The 13661-nt window shown below is 43.6% G+C and overlaps 1 protein-coding gene across 1 annotated transcript in view; it reads right to left on the reverse strand.

The window, feature by feature from the left end:
* Positions 1-13661, reverse strand: part of NPTX2 (neuronal pentraxin 2) — a 110780-nt gene that overhangs the window by 6170 nt on the left and 90949 nt on the right. The gene's annotated exons all lie outside the window — the stretch shown is intronic.

A 13661-nucleotide genomic window follows, 5' to 3' on the forward strand; every position in this document is an offset into this window, starting at 1 on the left:
AAATGCACTGATTGGGAGATAATTGTCTGAATGGGAGGGGATTTACTGTGAGGTTTTTGGGGTGCTCATGTCACACATTCAACTTCTGTGTTTCCTCAGAGAAGCCCAGATCTTCAGTTCCCCTGTGAACAAAATTACAGGACTTCAGAAGGGCTCTGTTAATAAGCGTGATACATTTAAAGTAGAATGGGATCATCTAAGATAACAAATTCTATAAACCCCAGTTTTTGTCAAAAAGTACTTTCCAAGGCAGAACTTCTCTTGGCTTTTCTTCTAAAGAGAAACTGTATTTCTATGCAAGCTTGTTGATTAGGAGTGGTGTCCTTTGTATTCCTCCTCAGTGTTCTGGTATCAGACTCTTATCTTCAGTCATATTCAGTTACTGTAAAAAATGTACCTCTCTTTAGCAAACAAGCTACTGTGCCTGAGAGCTTCAGTTTTATTGTCTATTCCTGAGATCCCAGCCCTCTGAGCCACTGCCAAAGGTACAGAGACTTGTTATGGGATGTCAGTGTGGCTGGTAAATGGCTACATGGTCTTTGGGCACTGAAAAGATTTCTGATATGCAAAATGCAGCTGAGAGTGACAAAGCCCTAGACAGACTGCACAGGGGCTTTCTGCAGCCAGAAGTTTAGTTTGAGCTTCTTTTATTACATTTGTGACAGATATGTGGCCCTTGCTGTTGTAATACACTTAAAGACAACCCCTTGACATGCTAATGAATGTGTAAAAAGCCCTTTCTTCTCCATAATGCATTCCTAGCAAAGACAGTATCTGTGACAGCAGACTCAGATACATGCAACAGGGGTCATTTGGGTTTGAGAAAGATCATATAAAAGGATTAAGACCTATGCTCTGCCCCTTTCTCCATTAATTTTTTTTCCAGGTGATTCAGAGGGTATCATGGGGTGTTAGGCCACAAACATTGCTGCTTTGGGTTTTTGCCTTTGTGCTCTCCTCTGTATGTCCGAGCTGAGACACAGCTGATCATGTCCCAGTCCAAAAGAGTGAGACATGGAGTTAGTGATATAAAACAGCACTAACAGGCCTAAGAAAATCCCCAATTTCCTCTTAAGGAAAGCAGAGCAAATGTCCTTCAGAAGAATATTGCCTCTTACTCTCTTCCTAAAATGAACAAAGGATGACAAAGGAGTCAAATGATTCAGAAGGGTAGAAAAGATAAAGTGCTGCAAAGTGGAAAGTCAACACTATCAAATAGTGGAAGATACTACTCAAGAGCAGATGGAAAAGTATAGAGGTTAGAAAGAAAGACTTCTCTGGCAAAAAATAAGCACCAGAGAAAGTACACTTTAAAGGGCATGTCAAGAAGCAAATTAACCAAGGAAATTTAAACAGCCTTAGCAAATTGAGGTGTAAGTATGAGAAATATTCACACGAACATGTTCTTGAATCCAGTATGAAACTGCTTCCTGCACTAAAGACTGATCTGTGGGTTCGATAAATGCATCTGAAATTGAAGACAAAAGGTAATTGAGCGGTTCAGGATATAGCAAAGAGATTAGTGGGACGGAACAAGGAGCAGTGGGAGGATTCATTTTGTTAACCTTAGAAATCAATGACCTGAAAAAAGGAATGTTCAGCAAAACGATCAAACTCACTGATTCAAAACAAGAGTCCAGTGAGTGCAAAGCCAAAGAGAGATTAAATTCAGGTGATAAGCAAGAGTGTGGGCAGATAAAAAGTTTAGGCAATGAGAACTAGTTACAAGAAAATGTATTTGAGCACAAAAATGTTCTGGAAATGCATAGTATAAAAACACACAGTAAAGCAAAAGAACTTCTTTTATTCTGCAATTTGTCATATAAACAATGGTGTCGGTCTGTGCAGCAGTTATGAGGGCAAATTGGACCTTTATCTTAACAGCAGAGTATGAGGCTCCGTGGCTAAACAGGTCAAGGCTGAATTCTGTCTTTCATCTCTGGAAAGGAGATTACACAGCCCAAGCTGTGACAACAATTTGAATCACAAGACCTCTATCGTGTTTGCTGTGTGCTGGGGGAATGGAAATTCTTTCAGCAGAAGGAAGGTGAAGAACTTCATATTTAAATGCTCAGCTTTATTATTAGATAATCAGCCAACACTTCACCTTGATTTTGTAGAGCCAGTGCCAGTTTCCATGGAAACTGAAATGCCATCCTGCAGCTGTCACAAAGTTGTTCAAATCCTGCAGATCTCAGCTTTGACAGCACACCGCACACTAGAAATGTGGATTTTTAGATTACAACCACTAAAGTGGGGAATGCAGAAGTTCCAGAAACTTCTTTCAGCATGGGAATACTTGTTGCCAGGGCATGTAATTCCTACAGCAGTGTGCACAAAGAGAACAGTCACAGAAGATCGTAGAACCCAAAATATAAAACGGTTTGGGTTGGAAGGGACTTTAAAGGTCATCTTGTTCCAACACCCCTGCCATGAGCAGAGACATTTTTCACTATCCCAGGTTGCTCAGAGCCCCATCAGTGGCCTTGAACAATTCCAGGGATGGGGCAGCAGCTTCTCTGGGCAACCTGTGCCAGTGCCTCACCATTCTCACAGGAAAGAATTTTTTCCTAGTATCCAATCTAAACCTACTCTCTTTTAGTTTGAAGCCATTCTCCCTTGTCCTGTCACTCCAGACCCTTGTAAATAGTCTCTCTCCATCCTTCTTGCAGGCTCCCTTCAGGTACTGGAAGGCTGTAATTTGGCCACTCCAAAGCCCTCTCCAGGCTGAATAATCCCAATTCTTTCAGCCTTCCCTCACAGCAGAGGTGCTCTATTCCCTCTGGACTCGCTCCAACAGCTCCATGTCCTTCCCGTGCTGGGCCCCCGGAGCTGAGGCAGCTCTGCAGGCGAGGTCTCACCTGAGCCGAGGGGCAGAACCCCCTCCCTTGATCTGCGTGCTTTACAAAACACCGCAGTTGTACAACAACTAACACAACTACAGGAGCCAATTTTACCAGAGCACTTGGAAAAGACTACCCCAGCCAAATAATTCTCTAAAGCGTTTACTCACAGCAGTCCTGGGAGGCAGGGAAGCGATACTATCACCGCTCGCGGGAGGCAAAAGGGAGCCGTATGGAGATACGGCAGCTGTAAATACCTGCATTAAAAGTCGAGATTATAAAGGTGATGACCATCTAGCTAATGCCGGTCCTTCCCGCGGCCCGCGGAGTGAGGAAAGCCCCACACCCAGGTTTCCTTTCCCCCATCCCGGCCGGCTCTCCCGGGCACGGCCCGGCCATGAGGCGAAGGCGCGGGACGCGCAGCAGGGGGCGCGCGCCGCGCGGGGATGTCCCTCAGGCGCCGCCGCCATGGCCGCGCTCAGCCCCGGCCGGGCCTCGAGTGGGGCGGGGGAAAGCACAGCCGGAGTCGATAAAGCAAACACGCGTGTTATGCACAATAAAAGCACCGCAGGGCTGGTGCCGCCCCAAGTAGCCGTGAGACGTGACTCTGAGTCAGGGCTGCACAGAAACGCCGCCCTGTGTGGGGTGAGCCCCATGTCCCTCACTGGAAAGCAATGGATGGATGGATGGAAGGACAGACTAAACATGTTGTCCAGGCAGTAACGCTCCTGGAAGAGAGCTTTCTGGACTTTATTCAGTGCACTTTGCACAACGACACCCCGTCCCACAGTCCCTCACACCAGCGGGACGCACACGGCAGGATCAGGAACTGGATGGATATGACCCATTCCCGTGAACCAAAGCAGCATCACTGTCCATGAGGGAGAGTAACTGTGGATCATAAGATCATTTATGTTGGAAATTACTTTTAAGATCATCAAGTCCAACCGTATACCCAGCACTGCCAAGGCCACCACTAAACCATGTCCCCAAGTGCCACATCTACACACCTTTTAAACCCCTCCAGGAATGGTGACTCCACCACTGCCCTGGGCAGCCTGTGCCAATGTTTTACAACCCTTTGGTGAAGAAATTTCTCCTAATTCCAATCTAAACCTCCCCGGTGCAACTTGAGGTCATTTCCTCTTGTCCTATCACTTGTTACTTAGTAGAAGTAATGATCTTAGTGAAGTTTCAATCTGCAATGGCTTATCTTAAATTAAGGAAAATTAGAAAGCAGCACACAGTACAAAACACAGCTGAGTGTAAACATTTCTTGAAATCACCCATCACTTCAGTGTAAGGTCTCAAAAATAGGGAAGCAGAAGAAGCAACAAACAGGCATGTTCTGGTTTAATAATTCTATAAATGTGGTCTTTCCTGATAATATAAATTAGGACTTTGTTATTTAAAAAATCTTTTCTAGCTATAATTTAGATAAAAAATGAGAACAGACCACAGCAATAGAAGTTCTCTTATCTGATCAAAAGCATGTACTTAATAGCAAAAAAATTCATATTATGCCATAGGTTTTTAATGTCTTTTCAGTCTCCTGTCCTTAATCTATTCTTCTTTCATTACCTGCAAAGCACTCACAATATTTTGAATAAAATCAAAAAGGAAAAAATAATCTAAAAATCCAAATGCACTTGCTAATTAAATAGCAATGCCCTTACTTTCATTCAGGCAATCTAGATAAATTACAATCTTCCCATACTAATTAACTCCAAGTTTAATGGATTTCTCTCACCACCCCAAGCTATGTAACCAAACACAACATGCTCAACTTTACAAAAACAAGTCAATATTGAAACTGGATGCTTTGCTTCAGCAAAGCACTCAAACGTGTGTAAGTGCAAACACAGGGTCAGACTTGGAGGAGCAGCTCCTTGGGGTGGTGGAAAGTGTCCAGTGGAAAGGTGAGCAGCCTCACTTCAGGAGAGCCCAGTTCTCAGGACCACATCAAACATCTGCAGCGAGCACCTGCACCTGCAGAGCTGATGTCTAGTGTAAAAAAGCACTTTTTAGCCCACTATTGGATTTTTTCCACTTGCAAAGAATCCAGAGCATCTTCATGGGCCACAGGGGACAAAAGGACTGGATTATGACAGGCAGCATGGGGTGTTCTCTGCCACCCCAGGCAAATGCCCCATGCAGGAACACTGCAGCCACAAAGGCAGAGAGAGCTGCATTTCTGAACTGAACCCCAACAACACAGAACAGTTCCTGGGAGCCTCTCTATTTGCACGTTAAAGTGTTTTATTGTATTAATTACACCATTAAAGTAAGGTTACTATTCTGTTACTAAATAATCTGCATATTGGGCAGTTGATCAAGGTTACAAGAAAGGAAATTTGAGTTAAAATATTTTGAGAAAACATGAGAGCAGTCAACCAAGACAGTATCAGAAAATGAACAGCAGCCCCTGATCCTAGGAGAGAGAAAGGTGGGTCAGTATAGTTTCCCTGAACCACCAGGGAAACACTTGGATTTTTGTAACAGATTGAGTTGTGAATCTGAAATTACTCCAGGTAGCTCTACATCTTGTATTTTGAGTTCTTTGAGTGATTTTTTTCGCCTTCTAACAGCAGCAAGAGAGTAATGCTCTACCCTGTCAAACAACTGCAAGATTCCACTTACAGATAAAATTATTCATACTCAGTAAAACGAGTGTTTCATATCACAGGTCCACCCCTGCAGAAGGAGCAAGGCATCCATTTCCCATGGATACCTCTCCACAGATAGGAGCTGCATTCTGAAGTATCCCTAAGACCAATTCAGAACATACAGTTTGGATGGGGAGAGGGAAAACTTTCAGGGCAAGTGGATTTGCAAATAGCCATTATTTTATTCAGGTACTACTATATTTTCCCTGATTTGTTCTTTCCTTTTCTTTGGCTTGGTAATAAGTAGTGGGGAAAACCTGCTTGCAGACAGGAAGACACCATATAATTAAAGGTAAAGTATTTTATTTAATTCTGTAGGAAAAACATCGATTTTCCAAATACAGTGTGTGAAATGTGAAAAATCAGGTAAGCAGTGCATACATTTTTTATGAACAGGAGGACCCTGAGCTGTTACTAATGAAGTACAGAAAGAAAAGACAGGACTCTGTAGGGAAATATCATCCATTAAATATCTCCCTGGGGATCAAATGACACTTACAATTGAGAGACACTAACTACCTCCTACATTTCAATTGGTTACCAGCAGGAAGCCTATTTGTAGAGATTTGTGCTGCCTGTACTCTGTTAGTGTAAGATGCCACATTAATATTTTCTGACCTTTGCAGTAGATATTACCCTTTTTTTTTTTCACAGACCAGCAACCTGATTTTACCTTATAAAACCATTGATCCTGGTGAAGACTGAGCACAGGAGCAACCCTGTGAGTGTGCACAGGCCTGCTGAAGCCAGTGGACCTGCTGAACACGTGTTCTGAATGTTTTCTGATCAGGGCTTTAGTTACCCTTTACAACAAGACTTCCATGGTTCTTTTTGTAAAAGCATACCTGCCTTTTACTAAACACCTATCACCAGAGATCAAAAGGCTTTTGAAATATGTCCCCGAAGAAAAGCAAAAAGCGAGAGCTTAGAAATGCATTCATTTCAAAACTGATTAATCAAAGGCAGCTCTTTGATCAGGAAAGGAAGTTGTCGGTTCCAAAACAATGAGCGCTTTAATAGGGAACAATCACACCTCTCTGGGTTTATTGTCCTTGAGGCATGTATGGGGCTCTCATGGGTGTCACCATCAGGGCTGACCAGGACACTGAGGCACATCTACTTGCAGTGATGCACCACCTGAAAACTAAACAGCTCCATCCCATATACTGACTGCTGTCTCTGTTTGGCTTCCACGGTATGTTTGCAGTAGAGTTCCTTGTGGTCTTATTTACATATGTATGTGCATGTGTACATATACACACACATACAGGCATATGCATGGATTTCTGCAATATCTACTACCATTGGAATGAGAAATGTGTGGTGATTCATTCCTGCAGTGGATTTTACATGACTCCTAAAAAAAAATAAAATAAAACCAAAACACAAATAGCAGAGATTAAACAGCGATGTCAAGGTCTGAGAGGAGAGATTACAGATCTCACATCCGCAGATGTTTGCAGCTGCTGACAGAACTGTGATTTAAAGAGCTGTTCTCCCATGTCATTGTAGGACAGGCAAACGTCTGCCACAAATAATCAACAGCTCCTACCCTCAGAGCTTAGTTTGGATCAAAAGGAACCTGTTCAATACTTGCCATGCCTGTTGCAGAGGTGGTCACAGTTCAGTGACAGGTGAACTGAAACTGTCCTGCAGTGTCAAGAGCTCTTCAAGATGTAAGGTACAATGAGGACACTTAATAGCCACACTAAACCAGTAGGAATTCACCACTTGCACTTGCTCATTTTGAGTTACCACAAGATGATGAATTGCCAATGACTTCAGGAGCATCATAGGGGCAATTGGAAAGCAATGGATATATGGTTGTTATTAACGACCAGCATTCTGCTGGTTTTCACACCCCAGACTGAACACAGATGTGCAAATTATGTAAAAGCAAAATAATTCCTGGGGACTGACTGTCATGGAAGGCAAAACAGCTCCATAGTAAGCTTTTAAATAATAATAAAAAAAAAAATCTGCACTATCAGGGCATTACAAAAGGACTTTCTGTCCAGAAAGAGACAGGAGGCATTGAATCCTTTAGGGAAATATCAAAGTGAAGCAAAAAGCATTAAAACTGTGAGGCAATTCTATGACTTTGGAATTCTCTGGGTAACGTCTGTGCTTCTGTAAAACACACTCCTGAGAGTCAATGAAAAAGAAAATGGTAATCAAGGCTGTGTACAACATAACAGGGAGTTTTCAGAAAAGGTGGGTGTCATTCTCTGGCAGTGACACAGCAACCTAATCACCCTCTGAAAACAACAAAGCTAATGCACAGCGAGAGGGGTGTGAATTCACAGCTCCTCAGTTCCTCTGCACTCTCTTTTCAGGTAGATGCTCTTCCATGTGAGGTGCCATTAGCCTCGGAGCGCTGCCCTCCTCCCGCTCCAGCTGCGCCTCCAGAGCACTCATTGGCACAGGATCTGCCACACTGAGCAAACCACGGGAGCATTCCCTCATCCACATCAGCCGGTCCCCTGGGGCCAGCTCACACCAAACACACGGCCAGTTTGTGCCAGCTCTGCTCAGGTTGCCTGACCAAAAGCGCCCATGCTCGGGCAAACCTGCCAGCAAAGAGGAAGGGGCAGCAGCCCCTGGAAGAGGAGCACCGAGGAACACCTGCAGCAGTAGCATCTTCTGTCTGCTCAGCTGAACCTGCAAAGGGGCATCTGTCCAAGGCCTCACTGCACTTTCTGAGTGAAGTCAGCTGCTTCACACAGAGGACTTTGGGGCGCTAGCTGATGTGCTCTCAGTTCACACCCTGGTTTACTTGCTATTAATTGTTTACAACAGCTTTGAGGCAATTTACCCCTCTCTCCCTAGAACAGCAAATTTACTGTCAGTAACCCAGCAATACAGTATCTCCTGGGTACACTGAACATCCAGATGTCCCCCTGCAAACCCTGGATGTGTGGCCACTGTTCTGCTGTTTACTACAGTAACACATTCCAATGTTTGAGCCAGCAGAGAAACTTGAAAGAAAAGAGAGCTGAGCAGCCCTGTCAGACTCAGTCAATAAGTGTACAGCAGGTTTGTCATTTTACAGAGCTGCATCTCCTGTTACATTCCAGACTCTTAGGGAGATTTTAAATACCCAATCCCATGCTCATATATGTTGGACTGACTCCACTGTGGTCAGCTCTGGTTTACAGCACCCACAAGCCTAGGAAATGTTCAACCTCAAAGTGTTAAACACTCACACGACCACAGAGTCACAGGATTATTCAGGCTGGAGGGCAGCCCAGAAGTCTCCATGTGCAACCGGCTGCTCAAAGCAGTGCCAGCCTGAGGTCAGACCAGGTGGCTCAGAGGTTTGTTCAGTCAGGTCCTAAAACCCTCCAAGGATGGAGACTTCTCAGCCCTTCTAACAGCCTGCTCCACTGCTTGAGAGTCATCCTGGGGAAAACAGTTTTCGTTATACTCAGTATGAACCTCTCCTGTACAATTTATGTCCACCATCTCTGAGCCTCCCACCATGCACACCAGTGAGGAGTCTGGCTCTGTCTTTTGGAGCCTTTACTGTCACAAGGCTTTTTCTTCCCAGGCGAAGACTCTCTATTGGTCCTTATTGAATTTCATATAATTCCTGTTGGCCTTTCAGCCTATGAAGGTCCCTCTGAATGGCTGGTCTCCCCTCAAGCTACAGAGAGATAGCACCTGGAAACTGGTGTTACCTGAAAACTTGACAGAAGCATGCTCCATGACATCCTCCAGGTCACTGGTAAAGGTCACAAACATGACAGGTCCCAGGACAGATGCTGGAGTACTGCACTTGTTACATACCTATGAATGTGCCTGGGATCAACAACCTAAACTACGCATTTCTTTTATCCACTGATTTGTCTGTCCATCCAGAATGTGATGTCCCACACTAGCCAGAGGAGTGTCCAGGAGGCTCATGAAAGTCTTTCTGAACTCGAGGTAAATGACAGGGAGGTTCCTCACCCACCCGCAAGTCCTGTTGGTTCATCACAGAAGGCAAGCAGGTCTGGCAGGCATGTGTGCTCAACCTGTGCTGCTGCTCATGAGGACCTTCTCCTCCTTGAGCCCACACATGTGTCCCAAGAAGAACAGTTACTTGATGCACAGGCTGTGGAAAATCCAGGTACCGTAGGAGATTGCCATTCAACACCAACCACAAACAAGTTTAGAAGTATCTACAGTCAAAGCATATTTGTTACAAAGATGGCCATTATGCAGCAGATGGGCTGTGGGTTGGCTGGTGCCAGAGAGAGCCCTCTCCAAGCTGAGCAGGACCTACCAGCTAATATGGATCAGTCACAAGGCATGATGAGACACTTCCATCAGAAATTCAGACTTGGAAATAGTTCATGATTAGCACTGAAAACGTAGCAGTTTTAAGCAGTGAGTGCATTTAATAAACTGCTTCAAGAAGAGACAGACAAAATTATTTTTTTGGAAATATTCTTTCCACTCTAGAAATTGCTGTTTCTTATGCCACATCCCAAATTTTGATGTATACTGTGGCTGGTTCGGAGTGCTGTATAATTTTTAAAACAGATGGGTCTTGTTTAGTTCCAAAGCACTTGAGTATGCCATTTTTAAATACAAATCTGGAAAATTTCCACCTAATTTATGCTGCAAAGATACCCTGATTCCATAGCAGCTGGATCTGTTTCCCCAACTCATATAGTCTCTGAACACAGCCTGTACCTGCATACACACATCAGTCTTCAAGACAGATACAGAACCACGGAATGCAAATGTTTCCTCGGGGTTCATGTGGGACAGCATTACTACTTGCATGAGATTTTACTTGGGCTTTTAAGGCAAATCTGGCATTAAGGATTCACATTCTCCCCTTTATCTATGCAGCACATGCCACACTTGTGAAACTGTTGCAGAATTCTTTGAGACTTTACTTTCTTACTTAAGCAAGACAATTTTTTACATTCCTTTAGCATTATAACCAAGTGCCTCAGTACCATCTGTCGAATTACTCACATGGAGCCATAAAAACATTCTAGAGTAATCTAATATGCCTTTTATTTGCTGGTGAGTGCCACAATTTAAAATATTTCTAATTCAGTTTTGACATGGCTACTAATCAGTGCTCAATATCAGAGAACAAATCAGTATTTTTTCTTTCCAATGATGTACAGCACTGCAACATTTCAAAAAATACAACATATAAGTTACCAGCCCAGCACTGAATCTTACAAGTCATGAAGTTTTGGAGCATGACATTGCATTGTTCAGATGTGGGAGAGCCTGCAGAGCCACAGCCACAACATTTTAAATGTAATATATTTTGTAGCCCAGAAATGCTGGAGATATATGTGGCTATATATTTTTTAAAATTGCTTCCTTTCCCTTGAAAGGGAAGAAAGATTGTTAAGTGGTTTTATTGTGGCACAGGGGGAACCACATTGGCTCTGAGAGGAAATAACATTGCAATCAAAGAGCTTTCAGGAGAACATCAAGGATCCAGTCAGGTGCACTGAAACAACTCCTCAGCTTTCCTCCATGGATTTGAGGAGGATGAGCTCTGGTGCTCTAGAGAAGTCAAAGACACCACGGGGGAGGGAGGAAAACAAGGGTCCTCACATTCCAACACTTTAAATTCAGTTTGCCTGCAAACCCACTAAACATTCTGAAAGCTAAAGCACCAATAGCTAGAGATGGCATTATCCTCCTCTCTCTAATTCCTGAATACAGCATTTAATGCCAAGTTCACTGTCACAGCCTGAAAGACAAATGTCACATAGACAATCTGACAAGAAAACAGAAAAAAAAAAAAAGTGGTTTTATTTTAGAGGATTCAGAGGAGTGTGCACATAAAATAAAGCATTTCTATCTTTTTTGCAAAATTGTGCCAAAAGTGCCTGGACATTTTTAGAAGCCCAGAGAGCAAGTAAGGCCATGGGCACTACTGAAAGCCAACAAAACAGGAGGGGTCCTACCAGGAACAGCCCTACCTTTGCTTTTCAAAGTTGTCCTTCTACATTCCCTCTTATCAAGATGGCTTTTATGAAGTGAGTAACCCAGGACTGCAGAATTTCACTTATTTTGAATGCATCTATGCAGTTTGTCCTTTTGAGGACTTTTATAACAACTCTGTTATTAAAAATGCTTATCAGAGTACCATGCTTGCTGTATGTTCTCAGGCATTTGGAAACACTGCAAATCTACCAGTAACTCAGGGCAAACAGCACAGATGCTCTTAGAACACAATGCTCTACAGACACACAGCAAACATATATGTGCATTCAAACATATGATAAAGTCCATGTTCCACCTGACTACTCCACAAGCACCATAGATGAACTCCCCCAGTCTGTGTTCTAACATTCAAAAGAATGCAGAGATTTTTCAGCAACACTGTAAAAAATATGGACCTCCACATAAAAATATGAATTTCCAGTTTCCTGTACACTCTGCAAGGTCTCCACTAACAGCAGTCCCCTCGGGTCCCTCTCCCTTGTCCCTGGCAAACTCAGTTATGCCTCTACCTCAGAAACCTGTGGGAGGGATGGATCCAGACACTGCAGATGGAAATGGAAGCTCAGTAAAACACTTCACTTCAAAACCTACCTCACCGTACAGGAAACTCCTGCATAGACAATCCTTAGTCATCATTGTTTAAACTCCAGTCATGGATTTTCATACACTTCCTCCTCATTCCTTCATATGTACTTTCCTTCAAGGCCCCAAACAAACAACATTCACAGATTTAACACGTAGTCACACAACTGTAGTCATATTGTAGTCACACAATTTCTAAATAGTCTAAATAATGTTTCAGGCAAAATTAGATTTTCAGAACTCATGCTGATGTCGAAGGACTTCAAGGGCAGGAGACTGGTGGTCAGTAAGGTAAACCAGGGGTGGTAAAAAGGATAAAGCTGATATTTTGAACAGCAAGCTGCTGGGCTAGCACAGGAACCACAGCACCCTGAGAGGCACATGTGTTAACAAAAAGTGGTCCCTAACCCCTGGTTCCTTTATCTGTCATTTCATGTGAGCCAGGAACTGCAACATGCTGCCTCTCCAAAGAGAAGATATTAAGACAAGCTGGATGAGCATGTTGAGTTTTGATTGGAACCATCTCCCTTTTATACAAGATTTTCACTTACATGCTTAATGCCCAATTTGCAAAAATATGTATGTGTTCTTAAAGATTGTACTCAACAGGCTGCCAGCTCTTGTGCTGAGGAATGCAATCCAGAAATCCAGAGTTGCTAGGCTTTTTGTGGCTTGCTCTCTCTCCTTCTCTCTCTCACAAAAAAAAGTATTTCACTGCAGAACAGAAGGTTCCTACTGAAACTATGTTTGTTAATGGAAACCTTCCATCCCTCCTTAGGGTGCTGCCTTGTAGAAAGCCACAGCCTAGTCCTGTATGTGACCAGGTCCCATCCTGCAGGTGTCCATGCTCCACATTCAAGGGATGTGGATGCTGCCGCCCTGGAAGAGGGATCTGCCTGTTTTTCAGTCCATGTAAAAGCACTGAGCCCTGGGGCTCTGCGTGTAAAAGGACCTGCCTGTGGTATTTGAGCTACAAAAGGAATCCCAGCAGTTCAAACATGGGAGTGTGTTTTGCCTTTGCTTAAGCAATGACAATGGGCTGGGCTATGGCAACTGGTCTCACACCAGACAGGTATTTCATAAGCCGGATGAAATTGAGTCAGTAAGGACAAGTTTCAAAGCCCTCCCTCATTTGCTATCTACAGGCTTCCCACACTAAACAAAGATGAGGATCTCCATTGTTTGAAACCAGTCAAAAAGATGTTCCTCCGCCCTAAATCTCTGCCTATTTCCAGTACACCACCAACTTTTGGGTTTGGGCTTGAAACATGAATTCTGTGCTCCAGTGAAAACCTAATAAGTGTGACTTTGCAGGGGTTTCAGCCCAGGTTTGAAGATCTGTGACATTCAAATGGACGAGAGAAGCTTCAGAGAAGTGCCTGAACTTCAGGCTACTCTTCTGAACTGCACTTGGATGTCAGCCCCTAAGGAGTCCACCCATCATTTTTAGGACCTTATTAACTGTGTTCAGCAGGGACATTCTGCCATGTGGAGCAATACTCTCTGCATTCATTTCCTCTTCTGCAGCGTTTCAGTATTGCACATTATTTAGGCATCAGATCCGAACACAAATAATTGTACAATAAAAAGCAGTGACTCA

The sequence above is a fragment of the Manacus candei genome, unplaced genomic scaffold (assembly GCF_025592945.1).
Source record: "Manacus candei isolate 608988 ecotype Guabito, Panama unplaced genomic scaffold, ASM2559294v1 h1tg000002l, whole genome shotgun sequence".
In the NCBI taxonomy this organism is placed as follows: domain Eukaryota; kingdom Metazoa; phylum Chordata; class Aves; order Passeriformes; family Pipridae; genus Manacus; species Manacus candei.